Source organism: Palaemon carinicauda, chromosome 38 (assembly GCF_036898095.1).
Source record: "Palaemon carinicauda isolate YSFRI2023 chromosome 38, ASM3689809v2, whole genome shotgun sequence".
Lineage (NCBI taxonomy): Eukaryota > Metazoa > Arthropoda > Malacostraca > Decapoda > Palaemonidae > Palaemon > Palaemon carinicauda.
The window spans coordinates 11,747,636-11,767,635 of record NC_090762.1 but is presented as its reverse complement, the minus strand read 5'-3'; the positions used below and the strand labels follow the sequence as shown (position 1 = coordinate 11,767,635).

At 47.9% G+C, this 20,000-nt stretch overlaps 1 protein-coding gene across 2 annotated transcripts in view; it reads left to right on the top strand.

Moving 5' to 3' along the window:
• The window catches only part of LOC137630425 (solute carrier family 22 member 20-like), a 124,413-nt gene that overhangs the window by 60,967 nt on the left and 43,446 nt on the right, over positions 1–20,000 (top strand). The window lies entirely within an intron of this gene.

Here is a 20,000-nt window from a genome sequence, read left to right as displayed (position 1 = left end):
TAGAAAGGTTTAGAAGTTCAGTGTGAATTCTATTAATAAACCTCGACTCCGGTTAGCATTTTGCATGTTACTGATCAACAATGAAACTGTTCGTAAACGTAGGCTATACCATCTTTAGTTACACTTCCTTCAGGAATACCTGCATGTTAGTATCATCAGTGCAGATGATTTGCAAACATTTAGTTTTTTTTTATATAATTTCATTTTAGAGATGACATGCATATCTGAATAATCCATAGCATTTTGGGGAGCTTTTTTATATCCGCTGTCAGTTCTTTCCCATAAAAAATGGGACACCAACTAACCCAAACTTCCCCCCCCCCCTCCAACCTAACCTAACCTACAAGCCTTGACCTTACCTACTTAACTAACTGAGGGGGCTAACGCCCTCTGCGACCCCCCCTTAAACTACCGTATTCTTAGTACACCCCCATTTTTGTATTTGTTTTTTTAAATTTTGAACATCACTTGGTTTTTGTAATTGACGTATATCGTTTTGGGAGGTCATTTTGTTAAAAGGTTTTGCTAAGTTTAAATCCCGAAGTAGGCACATAGGCCTAATGAGTACAGGTCTGGAAAGCTATAACTTGGTGGCTATATGCCCGCATGAGGAAGGATTTATCACTACAGGTGTACAATTACAGATAACCTTTCAATGTATTGCACAATGTCAGGTAACTTACTATGATTTTTACTAAGATATCAACCCTAATGTTTCACGGAAAAGGTCGTAATACCTCATGCTACGTTATCCTTTCAATTTCTTCAAGTTATGCTATTTTGTTACGTAGTGTGGACCGAATGTAGACATATGATATTACGAATGGGGTAAAGTTATAGATACGGACGGAACAACATTTCGAACATGAAAAATAGTTTTTCCTGTAGTAAATAATGTGCTCTCACTGAATACAAAGGATTTGCGTGATGCAGTTTCTGGCGTTTTAGACACTACACGTTCAAAACTTGTTGAAGCCGAAATTTGGCATTCAGTTCAACTTCTGTGAGCTGATGATACAAAGAAAAAAAATAAACAAATAGGTTTGTTCATTTTTTAAATTAAATTTGTTCCGTAACCGAAATACAAACCACGCTATTTACATTGGGTTTACCTTTTAGCGCAGCTGAAATGGCGAGCCATTAGAATTTAACGAGGGTGTATTACCCCCCCCCCCCCGCTAGTTAGCGGGGGGGGGGGGGGGGTAGGGGAGTGGTAGCTAGCTACCCCTCCCCCCCTCACACACAGATGAATGCTCACTTTCACTTTTGGCTCGGACTGTGACAGACGTCTCTGTCTTGGTCCTCTCTTGGCAGCCATTGTTTGTTTTGTCTTTACTTAATCACTTACTTTTCTTTTACTCAATATATATGTAAACATGTTTTCATGTTTGTATATATATTTGAGTATAGAATTCAGTAAGTTTCCTATTCAGAGTTGTTTGTGTAGTGTACGATACCTACGTGGAGTCCTCGGCAGTTAGGCCACCACGGCGTAATTTTATGGGTGGCGATCGAGTTTGACTTATGTCTTTCTCTCTCTCTCTCTCTCTCTTGAGGTCGTTCACCCTTTTACTACGTGTTACTACGCCCTTATAGCTTCTTTTCCGTGGGGGGGGGTTGCTACGCCGTACGTTTGTCTCAATTAGTTTATGAATCTAATTGTAGTTGTTTTTTTCAGCTTGTAGAACGATTCCTTTCGGGGTTTTCGTTCTTTCTTTAGTGTTCATTCATTTTTAAATTACATTTGTTCCTTAACCGAAATACAAACCACGCTATTTACATTGGGTATACCTTTTAGCGCAGCTGAAATGGTGAGCCATTAGAATTTAACGAGGGTGTATTACCCCGCGCTAGTTAGCGGGGGGTAGGGGAGTGGTAGCTAGCTATCCCTCCCCCCCTCACACACAGATGAATGTTCACTTTCACTTTTGGCTCGGACTGTGACAGACGTCTCTGTCTTGGTCCTCTCGTGGCAGCCATTGTTTGTTTTGTCTTTACTTAATCGCTTACTTTTCTTTTACTCAATATATATGTAAACATGTTTTCATATTTGTATATATATTTGAGTATAGAAATCAGTAAGTTTCCTTTTCAGATTTGTGTGTATAGTGTACAATTTCTACGTGGTGTCCTCGGCAGTTAGGCCACCACGGCGTAATTTTATGGGTGGCAATCGAGTTTGACTCTGGTCTTTCTCTCTCTCTCTCTCTCTTGAGGTTGTTCACCCTTTTACTACGTGTTACTACGCCCTTGTAGCTTCCTTTCCGTGTGGGGGGGGGGGGTTGCTACGCCGTACGTTTGTCTCAATTAGTTTATGAATCTAATTGTAGTAGTTCTTTTTTTCAGCTTGTAGAACGATTCCTTTCGGGGTTTTCGTTCTTTCTCTAGTGTTCATTCATTGTTCCATAACCGAAATACAAACCACGCTATTTACATTGGGTTTACCTTTTAGCGCAGCTGAAATGGCGAGCCATTAGAATTTAACGAGGTTGTATTAACCCCCCCGCGCTAGTTAGCGGGGAGGTAGGGGAGTGGTAGCTAGCTACCCATCCCCCCCCCCCCTCACACACAGATGAATGCTCACTTTCACTTTTGGCTCGGACTGTGACAGACGTCTCTGTCTTGGTCCTCTCTTGGCAGCCATTGTTTGTTTTGTCTTTACTTAATCACTTACTTTTCTTTTACTCAATATATATGTAAACATGTTTGTTCCGTAACCGAAATACAAACCACGCTATTTACAAAGGGTTATTACTTTTAGCGTAGCTGAAATGGCGAGCCATTAGAATTTAACGAGGGTGTATTACCCCCGCGCTAGTTAGCGGGGGGGTAGGGGAGTGGTAGCTAGCTACCCCTCCTCCCCCTCACACACAGGTGAATACTCACTTTCACTTTTGGCTCGGACTGTGACAGACGTCTCTGTCTTGGTCCTCGCTTGGCAGCCATTGTCTGTTTTGTCTTTACTTAATCGCTTACTTTTCTTTTACTCAATATATATGTAAACATGTTTTCATGTTTGTATATATATTTGAGTATAGAAATAAGTAAGTTTCCTTTTCAGATGTGTGTGTGTAGTGTACGATATCTACGTGGAGGCCTCGGCAGTTAGGCCACCACGGCCTAATTTTATGGGTTGCGATCGAGTTTGACTTCGGTCTTTCTCTCTCTCTCTCTCTTGAGGTCGTTCACCCTTTTACTATGTTTTACTACGCCCTTGTAGCTTCCTTCCCGTGTGGGTGGGGTTGCTACGCCGTACATTTTGTTTCAATTAGTTTATGAATCTAATTGTAGTTGTTAATTTTTCAGCTTGTAGAACGATTCCTTTCGGGGTTTTCGTTTTTTTCTTTAGTGTTCATTCATTTTTAAATTACATAATTACATAGTTACATAATTATAATTGTTATAATTCTGTTTTGGTTACAGCTCTCCTTCCGCGAGTGTAAGTGGTTGTGAGGGCACGTGCCTGTTGTGTAATTCTTGTTCCTTTTCCTCGGGATTCCTCTTCGGAGCCTTCCCGGGGGAATGAATGTGTACTAATATTATTTGTTTTTTTTTTTTTTACAGTTACCGATCTAGTTCGTTTCTGTAATATAGCAACGGTGTGAGCTGTCTGGTTGAGTCCTGGGGATTCGGCTGTTGCTGCCTCCCCCCTTGTATTGTCGTCAGGGGCGTGTCTCCTTCTACTGGTAGTACTCCCGTGTCGACGGACAGCTCTCCAGTTCATTTTAGAACAGTCAGGAGGCTTGCCTCCTTGGGCGGATAACTTTCCTTCCGAGGGAAGTTTTTTCCTGTCCAGGCTTGAGCTTTTCCTCTTTTGGGGGGTTCTTCTCTTGCCTTTTTTTCGTGCGACTATGCTCTTGGTGCTGAGCGGTCGCACCTGCAGTTTCGCTCAAGGGGCTGGGCAACTGCAGGAGCTCCTCTTCGGAGGATTGCCCCTTTTAGATCACTGGCTGACCAGTCTCTTCCACGAAGTGTTTCTCTTTCGTTCGCGAGAGAGTACACTCATAGAGACTCCTCTTCGGAGGTTTCTTCTGTTGCTGTTGCTGTTGGCCTCCCTCGCCGTAAGGCCCTCCGTCCGCCTCGTCGTAAGGGCCTCTCATCTCCCTATAAGGGTGCTTGAGGCGCCTTTTTGAATCTCCGTTTGCAGCCTACAACTTCTTTTTCTCGATCTTCCGTCTTGGTGCAGATGGACAGCAGTCTAATCTCGTCTTCCGACGGGCAACGGTCTTCCCGACGGACAACGGTCTTCCCGACGGACAACGGTCTTCCCGACGGACAGCGGTCTTCCGACGGACATCAGTCTCCCGGCGGACAACGATCCCTTCGGGGCTAAGGGTTGCCCCCACGGGGGTTCTTCCCTTGCGTGTCAGGGTTTCCCTGCGCGCCCTTCTGTTCGTCAGCGCTCTCCTGTTCGTCAGCGCTTTCAAGATGATCTTCCCGGCGGTTCCTGTTACGTGCCCTGTGCGCCCACGTTCGCCCTCGCGATCTAGAACTTCGGTTCAGGTCGGGGTCAAGGACTCTTCTTCTTTGCACAGGCTTCCACGCGTAGCCTTCTGCTCGTCAGCGATCATCAGCTCGTCAGCGATCATCAGCTCGTCAGCGATCATCAGCTCGCCAGCGATCGTCAGCTCGTCAGCGATCATCAGCTCGCCAGCGATCTCCGGATCGCCCACGTGTGTTACAGCTGGCACGCCAACGTTCTCCAACACTTCTGAAGGAACATGGTTCGCCAGCTACTAGCTCAACTGCGGATGCTGATCGCCATCGCGCGACCCTCAACTGCAGATGCTGATCGCCATCGCGCGACCCTCAACTGCAGATGCTGATCGCCATCGCGCGACCCTCAACTGCAGATGCTGATCGCCATCGCGCGACCCTCAACTGCGGATGCTGATCGCCATCGCGCGACCCTCAACTGCGGATGCTGATCGCCATCGCGCGACCCTCAACTGCGGATGCTGATCGCCATCGCGCGACCCTCAACTGCGGATGCTGATCGCCATCGCGCGACCCTCAACTGCGGATGCTGATCGCCATCGCGCGACCCTCAACTGCGGATGCTGATCGCCATCGCGCGACCCTCAACTGCGGATGCTGATCGCCATCGCGCGACCCTCAACTGCGGATGCTGATCGCCATCGCGCGACCCTCAACTGCGGATGCTGATCGTTATCGCACAACCCTGAACGATCGCCCTCTTGCGGATGCTGATCACCATCGCACCCTTTCACGCGATTATTCACCTGCGCATGCTGCTCGCCATCGCACAACCCTGAACGATTGCCCGCTTACGCATGCTGCTCCTCATCGCACAACCCTGAACGATCGCCCTCTTGCGGATGCTGATCACCATCGCACCCTTTCACGCGATCATTCACCTGCGCATGCTGCTCGCCATCGCACAACCCTGAACGATTGCCCGCTTACGCATGCTGCTCCTCATCGCACCACCCTGAACGATCGCCCTCTTGCGGATGCTGATCACCATCGCACCCTTTCACGCGATCATTCACCTGCGCATGCTGCTCGCCATCGCACAACCCTGCACGATTGCCCGCTTACGCATGCTGCTCCTCATCGCACAACCCTGAACGCTCGCCCTCTTGCGGATGCTGATCACCATCGCACCCTATCACGCGATCATTCACCTACACATGCTGCTCGCCATCGCTTACCGCCAGCGATCTTCTTCACCTACGCGGCAGCACGATCCCTCGCCGTCACGCCCATTCGCCTGCGCGCCCGCGCGATCGCTCGCCCGCGCGATCGCTCGCCCGCGCGATCGCTCGCCTGCGCGCCCTCGCGACCGCTCGCCTGCGCGCCCGCGCGCCCGCGCGACCACTCGCCTGTGCGCCCGCGCGACCATTCGCCTTTGCGCGACTGTTCGCCTTTGCGCGACTGTTCGCCCTCGCGCGACCATAGTTCGCGGCGAATTCCACAGCCGGTGGTAGCAGCAGGGACGCGTGCTCCTAGGCGGCACTCGGGATCACCTCCATCCAAGCACAGGTTGGTAGTGCAGGACGAAGACAGGTCAGTACAGCATTCTTCCCACCTTTTCAGGCAGGAACCGTCGTGTCCTCTCCAAAGGATCGCCCGATCCCTTTCACCTTAGCGAGGATTTCGGACTCTGTGTCCTTGGAGCAGCAGACATGGTTTGATCCGCTGGCACGGGCGTTAATGAGGTTTATGAAACCAGCACTCACCGGCCAGGGTAACAAACCAGCGGCTGTCTCTCCTACGCTGAAGAGAAAGAGAGGAGTGGACTTCGTGGTGACTTCCCCCAGGGCGAAGTTGGTTCCCAAGAGGTCGGTCTCGAGGGTCCCCTCTCCTGCACGAGTACTCTCTCCTTCTCCCGCCCTGGAAGGATTTTTGGCGGGGGGGCTTTCCGTTGAAGATTTCTCCATCGGACAAGGGGTGACTGCTTACCTCTTCCTCTGGGAGCTTACCAGGTTCTTTCCCTCCTCGGTTACGGCCCGAGGTTTGGTTCAAGGAAGCTACAGGAAGATCAAGGGTACTTTCCTCCTCTCGAGCTCAGGCACCTTGGCCTTTCGTCGTTAAGTATCTACTTGCGGACAAGCTCGATGTTGTACCATCTGGACGCGCTGACTGAAGGCTTCATTCGGGTGTCTCATCTGTGGAGGTCAACAACCTCAGACACCCTTCCATCCTTGAGAAGAGTTTTGTCTTTGCCCAAGGACAGAGACTTAGACGTCTGCTGTGCGGAGTAAATCGACTTCCGGTTTCACTCCTCCAAGGCGCTTTCTTCCAGACTCTGCAGGGCTCCAGCTCCCTTTTCTTTCAACCACGTCGGCCTAAGTTATCGGCTACGACAACTGGGACAAGGTGTCCAATTGCAGTTTCCTCCTGTCAGGAACAGATGGCACGGGAGACTCCCCGGGGGGGCATAGTCCTAAAAGGAGTTCACGAACTCTAGGATTGCAGGTTTTTTCGCTGGGAGGATGCTTAAGGTTACTCATCCGAATGACAGCTTCCCGATGCCCATTCCCGCACAATCTCTGTGAGTAGCCAAGGATATCGCGCCTGCCGTCTCTGTCAGCGAATTCAGTGTCTCTGAACCTCTATGCCATAGCATCAGCAGAGTTGCCCGGTTGGGCAGAATGATCCATACCTTAGGCGAAGGTCTTCCTTAGGATCATCGACGGCTTCACCCCCGGCCCCCCTCAGTCGATCCTTTCTTGTAAGGAAGGATCTGAGAGGGGATGTCCATAGTCGACCTCTCAGCCCTGATCAAGTTTGTCGTACAAACTTCGGCCAGCGTAGACCAGCAGAATCGATCAGACTGGTAACGAGGCGACAGGACTCCTTTAACCCTGGATCGGAAGGACGGGTACTTTCAGTTTCCATTCCATCCATCTTCCAGGGTGCTCGTCGAATTCAGCCTAAACTGCAAGTATTCCTGCTTATGATGCAGTGTGGCTATCCCGCCGTGGCATAGCAGGTTTGTTTCCCCAGAGAACTCTCCCTGCCTTCCTCTTGGCCGCTCAGGTGCAGACTTCCGCCTCCTCTGCTGTTTGGAGGGCTGGTCAACTCCGGTAGGCTCGGGTTTCGACCTTCTTCAGCGCCGGGAAAAGCTTCCGAATGCTGACCATGAGTGTGGGCTCATGGTATTTTGCTTGGAGCCTTCTCTTCCTCTGCCTCAACATCTGGAGTATCTGGCCATGATATTGAGTCAACCGCCTTACCACGTTGGAAACCCCGCTTCTCGTCCGTCCAGCGAGGTTAAGCAACGTCGGTACTTGGATGGGTGACCACCTGGGGACGCCAGATTCTGTTACCACATCCTCCGAGCCTTCCTTTCGGTTCACCGTGGCAAGACTGAGGAGAGTCGCAGTACCTGTTCTCAGTCAAGCAGAGTTTTCAGCCCTACCTTGGAACGTTTCCTAGTTCTTCTTTCCTCATTGACCCGTTTATAGTCCGAACGGTCGCCCCAGGATAAGTTCCATGTGGGGCGATCCAAGTTCCGGTGGCTTCAGGCAATGTTTAACCGGACTCCCTGGCCCTATGGGACCAGCGGAACTATTAAACCTACAATGGGTGTTGACCTATGGAGCCTCTTGATGGTAGTGGATATTCTCGTCCTTTCCCCACATTCTTGATGCGGTTCTCGGACTCGTCAAAGGAAAGGGGGGGGGGGCATGTTCCGGTCCAGGCCTATGGTCAAGACCTGAAGGATACCTCTCCATCATTCAGGCAGGCTTAAGGGCCTTAGTCTGGCCCCTCTTCAGATCCTACCGCTCCTGCCAAGTCGCCCCGTTGCGTGTCGACTTCATGCTAACCAGCAGGGGACGCATTTTCACACCTTCACATCTTGCAGTATAGATATCGGGATGATTGAGATTCTCTCAATTCCACCATCGGCTCTCTCATTCCAGGCAGGGGAATGTTTCTCTCAGACTATCCGAGCAGAGCCTCATAGAGAGAGTGTACCTAGGGGTCTTTGACCTTGGGTAACCAGCAAGTGCTGGTCTGGGGGACCTGATCGCGACAGCTTGGAACCTCAAGCTTCCGCTAGTTTTCCCCCCAGTCTCAGACCCCGAGACTCTGGCAAGATGCATTCCGGTGATGGTGGGACAACTTCGACGCCTGCGTCTTCCCTCCTTTTTGTCTGCGGACAATGGGTCTCAACAAAACCAGGTTGTCTGTCAACCTTTCAATGGGAGAGCTCCACTGGGACTATGTGCAGAACGGTTTCTGGACCCTCTGCTTCCCCTGACGGAACTCCCGGGAGAGCTTCTCCCACGGCGCAGACTACTCAAGCAACCACACTGCGACATCTCTCCCGAACCGGGGCGTCGCTTCGGCTTCATGCCTGGAGACACTACGCTTCCTCCTCTAGAAGAGACAACCCGCTACAGTCGCGGTACGGAGGTCGCGTCATCTGCGATAGTCATCCACAGGGGTCTCCCAGGCAAAGTGAAGAGTCTAAGGTGGTTGGTGCCGTGGGAGATATACTTCTTCCCGTGAGGCCTCTTCTCCAGCAATAACGGTCTTATTGCCTTTCGGCGGGAGGAAACTCCTTTCCGCTCTTGGCAATGAAGCCTGTCGCTCAGCCTTTCCCTGACCTTCAGGCTTAAAGGAATAACTTTTTCCTGCCCGCTGGATCTATCCTCGCTCATGCGAAGCTACGATCGTCCCTGCCCTAGTCGGAGGAAGACCTCCAACTTGGAGCATGGCTCGGACTTTTAGTCCTTTAAGAGATCTTCTCAAGACCCTTTTACGACAGGCCTCGGATTGTATTCCGCCCTGGGTCTTCTGCTCACTCTGGCCACGGCCAGTGTGTAAGCAATCTTCTTGGTCTCTTACTACTCCCCCCCTTTCTAAGGAAGAGGGGAAGGCAACATTCAGGCTCGCTCCTGAGTTGTTGGCTAGACTCAGAATCTGTGGGTCCCGACCCTTCGGTCCGATTCATTCAAGATTTTGAGTCTCCATTCTGTGTCTGATGTCCCAAGACCTTCTCTTTCTTGCCAGTACAGGAATCGAGAGGTTAGCGCTGGGAACAGCTGCAGTTTGGCCTCAGTTGCAGCCGATTTGGGAACACAAGGAGGACATGGGGGGAGAGTCACCAGTATACCTCTTCAGCCCGGACTCAAGGACATTCATCTCGACCTGTCTTCAGACCCTCCCCCGTCACGTCGCCCTACAGCACGATGTTGGATACATCGCAACGTCCCTCGCCTTCGAGTAATACTACTCTGTGACGCAGGTGCTACAAGCTGGAGTCTGGAAGCGTCTGATGACCTTCGCAGCCCGCTTCCTGCAGGGCGTGACCCACAGGAGTCTCGATACGTTTTCTATCGCTCTGTGGTGGCTACACAACAGCTGGTCTAACCTCAGGCTCCTTTTTGGACAGGTAGCAGAAGGTTGAGGGCATTGTTATCAGGTTTTAGTCTGCATGAACGAAAGAAGTATGTCTGGCCCTTACTTCTTTCTTCATCATCCCCTCTACGGGGAAGCAGCATCCTGGTCTCTGCATAGCTGACCTCGAACCTCTGCAGGTAAACCATGCTTCCTTGTGTTCCGAGTATTGAGTCAATACTGTCGCGTCCCCCATACCCTGACGAGGTGGTATTGGGAACGTCTTAACCCAGAGTTCCTTCTGGAACTCCAGGTCAACTGCCTAAGACGGGTCACACTTCTTCCTTCACACACAAGCTTACGTAGGCCACATGGTTCCTTGCGGTGCAAGGAACTTGTGAGGTGCAGGGACTCCTTTTCTCGAGTGCGACTCACTCGGATTCTGAGTCCCCGGGTAAAGCCAAAGCCAGTATGGCTGGGGACTTTCCACCCTTCCTAAGGGATAAGTCACCCTTTGTAAATAGCGTGGTTTGTATTTCGGTTACGGAACAAATGACAAATTCGAAGATAATTTGTATTTTTTCCTAACCATACAAACCTTAGCTATTTACACATATTTGCCCGCCAGCCCTGTCCCCCAAGACAAGTCCTACCTCTAAGTGAAAGTGAGTATTCACCTGTGTGTGAGGGGGAGGAGGGGTAGCTAGCTACCACTCCCCTACCCCCCCGCTAACTAGCGCGGGGGTAATACACCCTCGTTAAATTCTAATGGCTCGCCATTTCAGCTACGCTAAAAGTAATAACCCTTTGTAAATAGCTAAGGTTTGTATGGTTAGGAAAAATACAAATTATCTTCGAATTTGTCATTTTCATGTTTATATAAATATTTGATTATAGAAATCAGTAAGTTTCCTTTTCAGATTTGTGTGTGTAGTGTACGATTTCTACGTGGTGTCCTCGGCAGTTAGGCCTCCACGGCGCAATTTTATGGGTGGCGATCGAGTTTTACTCCGGTCTCTCTCTCTCTCTCTCTCTCTCTCTTGAGGTCGTTCACCCTTTTACTACGTGTTACTACGCCCTTGTAGCTTCCTTTCCGTGTGGGGGGGGGTTGCTATGCCGTACGTTTGTCTCAATTAGTTTATGAATCTAATTGTAGTTGTTTTTTTTTTCAGCTTGTAGAACGATTCCTTTCGTGGTTTTCGTTCGTTCTCTAGTGTTCATTCGTTTTTAAATTACATAATTACATAGTTTCATAATTATAATTGTTATAATTCTGTTTTGGTTACAGCTCTCCTTCCGTGAGTGTAAATGGTTGTGAGGGCACGTGCCTGTTGTGTAATTCTTGTTTCCTTTCCCTCGGGATTCCTCTTTGAAGCCTTCCCGGGGGAATGAATGTGTACTAATGATTTTTGTTTTATTTTTTACAGTTACCGATCTAGTTCGTTTCTGTAATATGGCAACGGTGAGAGCTGTCTTGTTGAGGTCTGGGGATTCGGCTGTTGCTGCCTCCCCTCTTGTATTTTCGTCAGGGGCGTGTCTCCTTCTACTGGAAGTACTCCCGTGACGACGGACAGCTCTCCTGTTCATTTTAGAACTCTCAGGAGGCTTGCTTCCTTAGGCGGGTAACTTTTCTTCCGAGGGAAGTTTTTCCTGTCCAGGCTTGAGTTTTTCCCCTTTTGGGAGTTTCTTTCCTTGCCTTTTTTTTCGTGCGACTATGCTCTTGGTGCTGAGCGGTCACACCTGCAGTTTCGCTCAAGGGGCTGGGCAACTGCAGGAGCTCCTCTTCGGAGGATTGCTTCTTTTAGGTCACTGGCTGACCAGTCTCTTCTACGAAGTGTTTCTCTTTTGTTCGCGAGAGAGTACAGTACACTCATAGAGACTCCTCTTCGGAGGATTCTTCTGCTGCTGTGTTGCTGTTGGTCTCCCTCGCCGTAAGGCCCACCATCCGCCTCGTCGTAAGGGCCTCTCATCTCCCTATAAGGGTGCTAAGAGACGCCTTTTTGAATCTCCGTTTGCAGCCTACAACTCCTTTTTCTTGATCTTCCGCCTTGGTGCAGATGGACAGCAGTCTGATCTCGTCTTCCGACGGACAACGGTCTTCCCGACGGACAACGGTCTTCCAACGGGCAACGGTCTTCCCGACGGACAACGGTCTTCCAACGGACATCAATCTCCCGGCGGACAGGCTACGGTCTTCCGATGGACATCTGTCTCCCGACGGACAACGTTCCCTTCGGGGCAAAGGGTTGCCTCCCACAGGGGTTCTTCCCTTGCGTGTCAGGGTTCCCCTGCGCGCCCTTCTGCTGTGTTCTCTCCTGCTCCTGCTCAGTGTTAGCGCACAGGCGCTCTCCTTTCGCCAGCGCTCTCATGATGATCATCCCTGCTGTTCCTGTTGGTTCCTGTTACGCGCCCTGTGCGCCCACCTTCGCCCTCGCGATCTAGAACTTCGGTTCAGGTCTGGGTCAAGGACTCTTCTTCTATGCGCAGGCTTCCACGCGTTGTCTTCTACTCGTCAGCGATCATCAGATCGCCAGCGATCACCTGCTTGCCAGCGTTCACCTGCTCGCCAGCGCGCACAGGCGATTTTAGTATCGCCTATTCAACAGCGTTCTACACGTCTGTGATCTCCTGTCTCTCGGCGATCTCCGGATCGCCCTCGTGTGTTACAGCCGGCACGCCAACGTTCTCCAACACCACTTAAGGAACATGGTTCGCCAGCTACTAGCTCGCCATCGCGCGATCGCCCACCTGCGGATGCTGCTCGCCATCGCGCGATCTCCCACCTGCGGATGCTGCTCGCCATCGCGCGATCGCCCACCTGCGGATGCTGCTCGCAATCGCGCGATCGCCCACCTTCGCATGATGCTCACCTGCGGATGCTGCTCGCCATCGCGCGATGCTCACCTGCGGATGCTGCACGCCATCGCTTGATGCTCACCTGCGCATGCTGCTCGCCATCGCGCGATGCTCACCTGCGCATGCTGCTCGCCATCGCGCGATCTCCCACCTGCGGATGCTGCTCGCCATCGCGCGATCTCCCACCTACGGATGCTGCTCGCCATCGCGCGATCGCTCACCTGCGCATGCTGCTCGCCATCGCTCGCCAACGCGTCGACATGCCACAACGCGCCATCGCCAACCTGCGCGTTAGCGCACATCAGCTCACCACGATCGCCTGTTGATCCATATCGCCAGCGGTCTTCCTCGCCCACGCTTGCGTTTGCCGCCTCGGACTCGCGCTCATTCACCTGCCCATCCTCGCGACCGCTCGCCCGCGCGACCGCTCGCCCGCGCGACCGCTCGCCCGCGCGACCGCTCGCCCGCGCGACCGCTCGCCCGCGCGACCGCTCGCCCGCGCGACCGCTCGCCCGCGCGACCGCTCGCCCGCGCGACCGCTCGCCCGCGCGACCGCTCGCCCGCGCGACCGCTCGCCCGCGCGACCGCTCGCCCGCGCGACCGCTCGCCCGCTCGCCCGCGCGACCGCTCGCCCGCGCGACCGCTCGCCCGCGCGACCGCTCGCCCGCTCGCCCGCGCGACCGCTCGCCCGCTCGCCCGCTCGCCCGCGCGACCGCTCGCCCGCGCGACCGCTCGCCCGCGCGACCGCTCGCCCGCGCGACCGCTCGCCCGCGCGACCGCTCGCCCGCGCGACCGCTCGCCCGCGCGACCGCTCGCCCGCGCGACCGCTCGCCCGCGCGACCGCGCGACCGCGCGCCCGCGCGCCCGCGCGACCGCGCGACCGCGCGCCCGCGCGACCGCGCGCCCGCGCGCCCGCGCGCCCGCGCGCCCGCGCGCGCCCGCGCGCGCCCGCGCGACCGCTCGCCCGCGCGTCCGCGCGACCGTTCGCCCGCGCGTCCGCGCGACCGTTCGCCTGCGCGTCCGCGCGACCGTTCGCCTGCGCTTGCGCGCCCGCACGACCGTTCGCCTGCGCGCCAGCGCGACCGTTCGCCTACGCGCCCGCGCGCCCGCGCGCCAACGCGCCCGCGCGCCAACACGCCCACGTGCCTGCAAGTCTACGCTCATGCGCGTCCGCGCACATGCTCTCCAATGTTCGCCCGCACGCGAACCAACGGTATTCCATCGCGCGGACGGACGGTGTTCCGTCGCGTGAACCGACTGTGTTCCATCGCTCGAACCTACAGTGTTTTTTCGCACGAACGTCGGCTTAATTCTTGCAGTATCCATTGCTCGTCTATGGGTTATCGCTCGCCGACCACCAGCTCTCGCCCTTCCTACCACGCTCACTCTCCTCCTGCGCTCCTTCGCTCACCTTCGTTTGCGTTCCTGCGTGACCGCGCATGGGCGCTTCCACGTTTGCCCACGCGGTAATCTTTGAATTACCATCGCGCGAGCTCCAGGGCGATTGCGACCACGATTCCCATTGGGGTTTTCGCAGCACAGCCAGCCTGGCGAGTTCTTCTGAACGTATTACCAGAACATGGCCTCACCCCGTAAACACAGAGCATTGCACTTGCAAGAATAGGAAGAAACTTCAGGGAGGTCTGAGCAACACTCCTCTTTCCAGACCCTGGGTTAGCCCTTCCCCGTCATTCCCTGGAAGGATTTTTGGCGGGGGGGCTTTCCATTCGAGATTTCTCCATCGGCCAAGGGGTGACTGCTTACCCCTTCCTCTGGGGGCTTACCAGGTCCTTTACCGCCCTAGGCCCCTCTCCTTGAAAGTCCACCCAAGGCCAGTGGCTCGGTTCAATATATTTTGGTTTATATTTGTATCAGTTATATTTGAGGGTAACAAAAAGTCATTTTATAGCAATATACTATGTATTGTAATACATCAACTAGCTAATACTAAGTTTAAAAAAAATAAAATAGTGCAACACATTGTTGGAAATGAAATTATGTACGCTACAATAAAAAAAAAAACTATTGGTTTCCATGACACTTCAACAAAAATTACAATTCCACTTTCCTAATTTTTAGGCTGGCGAATTTTTCCACTAATTTAGCAAGATCCAAGTTAGTAGCTTCCTCATTCTCTATAGATATAGTGGCTAAACCAACAAGCCTTTGCTGCAGCATTATTGAGCGCAAGTAAGTTTTAATGAGCTCCAGTTTAGAGAAGCCTTGTTCTCCACTTCCAACGGATACTGGCAAAGTTAATATTCTGAGGGCAGTCACAACATTTGGTACACTATCTTGCAGTTTTTGCTCAAATATAAAGCGAAGTGCTGCTTGTGGGAGCATGGGTTTTGTCAAGCGCCTTGATACTGCCTTGAGCTCTGAGCATAGGTCTCTTGCATCAATGTCGTGATGCCCATTGTGTGTTCATGACTTTTCTAAATTTTGGCAATCATGAAGAATGTCTGCAGTTGGTGCATTTTTTACTCCATGGGTGTCATATAAGAAACCAAATATTGCTTTGTAAGATTGTAGCTGGTAAAAATTTTCTTCTACTGACTGGATGGCCATCTCAAGAATGCTATAATAAAATTCTACTTTAAACTTTTGGCTGGGGTCTTCTAGTGATTCTTCATGTGCTTCATAATCAAATAGACGCTTCTTTTGCCGTTTTAAGAGTTAAATGGCAGGACAGGATTAGAAATGAAACTATAAGAGAAATTACTTGAGTGCCAAATGTGGATGAGATCATGATGAGGGGTAGCTGGAGATGGTTTGGGCATGCTCTTTGCACTCCCCAAGAGAGATTAGTTCACCAAAAGTTCAGTTTTGCTATATTATTTAATTTATTAAGTTTGGATTTCTGTATTGTATATCGCTTGGCTAATAAACTAGGCGTTTTAAATGTAGAATCTTCCGTTTTATTTTCCTAATACTAATTCAAACTTATGGCTTTAGAGGACGATAGTCAGTATCTTCTTTCCCACCATCATCCCTACAGTAAAGGGTCGGTTGCCTCACGCCCCTTCTCCAACAGCATTGGGATAGTTTAGAAGGAAATAAGATTAGAGACATAACAAATTATATATCTCCTTGGAGGTATAACATGATGCCCCAAAAGTGGGAGACTACTCTTTGTCGTCTCTGCAAGTGTCACACTCGGTTGACACAGGAATTTCTGATGACCGAGCAACATCAGCTATATTGCGATGACTGTATGGTACCCTTGACAGTGAGGCACCTAGTACCTTGAGAAATAGATATCTGTTTGAAGTTCCTGGTGAGAATGGCAGGTACATCCTTGCCAAGATTCTTGGACATGATGTGTTGTACTATGCTAGAGGTATTTTTAGATTTACAGTATTTCAGAAGCAGGTCTTTCGAAAGCTGTTTAAATTTTGTAAGGACATCTTTACTTTTATTGTTTTAAATTGAATTTTCTTTTATCATTTATTTAATAAATGATATCAGCGTCAATGACCTCAGATGTCAGGATGCCAGAAAACTTGCAATCAATCAATCAATCAACCCCCAAATATCTTTGTCTATTCATATACCTCAGCAGGCAGTGGTTGTACAAATTGATATAGGGTGAAAATATACTATTTGGAGTTCCTAGGTGCAATGAGTGTGACTGTATTTTTACCCTAAAACATATTTTAGCGATTGTCAAGTCTTTAAAAGAGAAATGGGCTTATGTTTTGTGGGAAAAGAAAGTTTTGATAACCTTTTATTGGATTCCGAGAATTTTTCTTTCAAGATTTCAACTTTTTTTTTCTTTTAAGAAACATAGATTTATAGATAAGGTTCATCTTTTTATCTATCATAGATTATTTAGCATAAATATAAGAATTTTTTATTCCCGATTTTAATCAGGCTAACTTTGTAAGCGTGGCGCTAGACTCATTGGGCTGGTAAATCTCCTTCTTTTAATAATTAGAATAAACAAGAGAGCGTATATTCTCCGGGAGTGAGGACCACATGGAAGTAGAGTCCCAAGGCTCTGAATTGAAAAATGAATGTGGTATGTGAATTTTGATTTTGTACAGTGAGAGCATTAACTTTTCTAAAAGTGTCATGACTTTCGGAAATGTAGTTTAATATATCTTTCCAATACAGTGGAGATTTCCACAAATTTATCAGTTTCATCATATTGAGGGAGCAACAATACTTCCTTGCTTATGTCAAGTCAGTATCGCTCCCTGTGCAAAGTGTATAAACCTCTTTATAATAAAGCGTAGAAAAGTTCCAATGTCTCATTTATGTCCGTAGGCACGGAACACACGCGTTAGAGAGAGAGAGAGAGAGAGAGAGAGAGAGAGAGAGAGAGAGAGATTGAAACAAAGGGTGAATGAAGTCCTGAATCAATGTCCCATCTAATAAATTGTACCTCCATTCATGCATACAAATATGCCTTTATATATTATATACTGCATATATATATATATATATATATATATATATATATATATATATATATATAGAGAGAGAGAGAGAGAGAGAGAGAGAGAGAGAGAGAGAGAGAGAGAGAGAGAGAGAGAGAGAGAGAGAGAGAGCAAAAGGAGCCGTTTCTAGTCCACTGCAGGACAAAAGGCTCAGACATGTCCTTATTTATGTCTGGGGTTTGGCCATTTCATCACCACGCTTGCCCTTGCTGATGGGTGATGTGAGAAACTTTGCTCTGATCGCTCAGCAATCCAACCTAGTAAGGGTGGCTCAACTATTACAGCTTTGGTAATCATGGTGATTAACACACACGCGCACGCACACACACACACACAAATATATATATATATATATATATATATATATATATATATATATATATATATATATATATATATATATATATACTGTACAGTATATACTGTATATATATATATATATATATATATATATATATATATATATATATATATATATATATATATACAGTATATATATATATATATATATATATATATATATATATATATATATATATATACTGTATGTATATATATATATATATATGTATATATATATATATATATATATATATATATATATATATATATATATATAATATAATATATATATATATATATATATATATATATATATATATATATATATATATATATATATATATATATACTGTATATATATATATATATATATATATATATATATATATATATATATATATATATATATATACATGTGTGTGTGTTTGTGTGAAATTATCCTTCAGCATTCAGTTTCTAGATGATTCCAGTTAGGTCAGATATGAGATAAGAGGGTAATGCAGGATTAATGGAAAACAGAGTAGGGCTTAGGTTTAAATTGTGACCTTTAGTACAGGGACTTAAGAAAGATTCAATAATATTTCTTTGGGTAGTCATTACCGTGGATTATTTCACTTGGCTCTCATCAGTCTATTCTATGACTTAATCCTAGTCAACAGATCCTCTAGAAACAACCATCTTATGCTATTTTTATTCTGACAGAAATGCCTTTGGATGTTTGACCGACATGAAATAAGTTACATTCTGAACAAGGAAGTCTATACGAGTATATCACATTATGATTTTCGGAGTCATTCTTATTCAACATACCTTTTTTTTTTTAATTTAGTACAACTATATTTAAACCATCCTTATATCTAGGTTTTTTTTTTTTTCAAAGGGATTATGAAACTAACAAGTCACATACCTATCAAACCTAGCAAAGGTTGTGGTGGCCTATTGGAACCATCCCTGCCTGGCTCTTGCCTGACTGGGGTTCGAGTCCCGCTGAAACTCGATAGTTTCTTGTAGAGTCTGCAACCTCATCATCCTTGTGAGCTAAGGATGTGGGTTGGAGGAGCCTATAGGTCTACTTGCTGAGTCATCAGCAGCCCTTGCCAAACCCTCTCTGGTCCTAGCTTGAGTGCTGATCATATATATGCTCAGTCTCTAGGGCATCGTCCTGCTTTCTAGGATAATGTCAATCCCTTGCCTCTGCCATTCATGAATGGCCTTTAAACCTTTAATGTAACATCATGGTCGAAGTGGGTAGACAGCACGTGCACGAACAAGTGCACACTATTGTAAAGTATGAACGTTCAAGACCTAATTCCATTACTTATTTTGATATTGGGTATCCTTAATAAAATCGCAATTCACAATAGTTAGGTTCATTGTATTTCGTATGGTTATGTAGAGATAAATTCTTGAAACTTGTAAGCCTAGATATTTTGATGCGTTTAGTTTTCTGTTTAACCATAAATGTTTTCTGTGATTTAACGTATGGTAAACTAATGAAAAACGAGTAGTTTGTTGCTATGTGGTTTCGTTGATATCAAAACTCAGAAAATGAGTTCAGTTCTTCTCTTGAACCATGTTTGCATTTAACTCGAATACTTACCTCACTGTTTATCTGGGGCTAAGGCCTTGACTCCTATTTGTACACGGCACTGAATAACGAGGCCAGAGCCGGTGCCTTTGGCACAAATATTTCAAACTAATCAAGATCCTGGTGTTGGAGTTCTTCCAGTTAACGTTGTGAATGATTGCTTTTAATGTTTTGTCTAATATAAAAATTGGAATTATCTCGTAAAATGGAATATTTAATTTAATGTTATAAAATGGCATAAATAAACTTTCATATTCCGAGAGGGGCAAGTTGGGTGGATTGGGAGGGGGGCTTTTTGTTCTCAAGGGCTAATCTCAAGATGATAAAAAGAACTAAAGTGTAACTATAATATCTCTCGAAATAGTTTACAGACCTCCCAGAACAAGTACAGGCGTCTTTTTTGAGATCAGTATGTTCATTGAGATGATTGACATGGCAACAGCGAAATTAGTTTTCTGTGGAGATTTCCATCTTCGGATGCATGACGCATCAAATCGTGATGCTTGGGCTGTTACTGAATTATTGAAATCATCATACCAATTGGTTACTGACGTTGATTGTGCAATAACTTTGACTGGGCATACGCTGGACTTAATTTCAAGTGATGGAAGGAATAATATTGTATCAGATAATAATGGGGGTGAGGAGTGCGCCATTTCTTTAGTGCACAGGCTTTTTTAATTTTAAATTACCTTTACAAAAATACTGTCTTGGATTAGAGTTCTCTTACTTGAGGATACACTCAGGTGCACTATTCTATCTGTTTCCTTATTTTCTTTCCTCACTGGGCTATTTTGCCTTTTATAACCCTTGGGCTTATATTTAGAATATTTAAAGATTATAAGTATATACTGTATATACATATATATAATTCTTTTTTTTTCATTTATTTATTTTTTTCCCTTATCAATTGAATTTTTGATAATCTTATAATTCTTTATATCCCGATTTTTTTT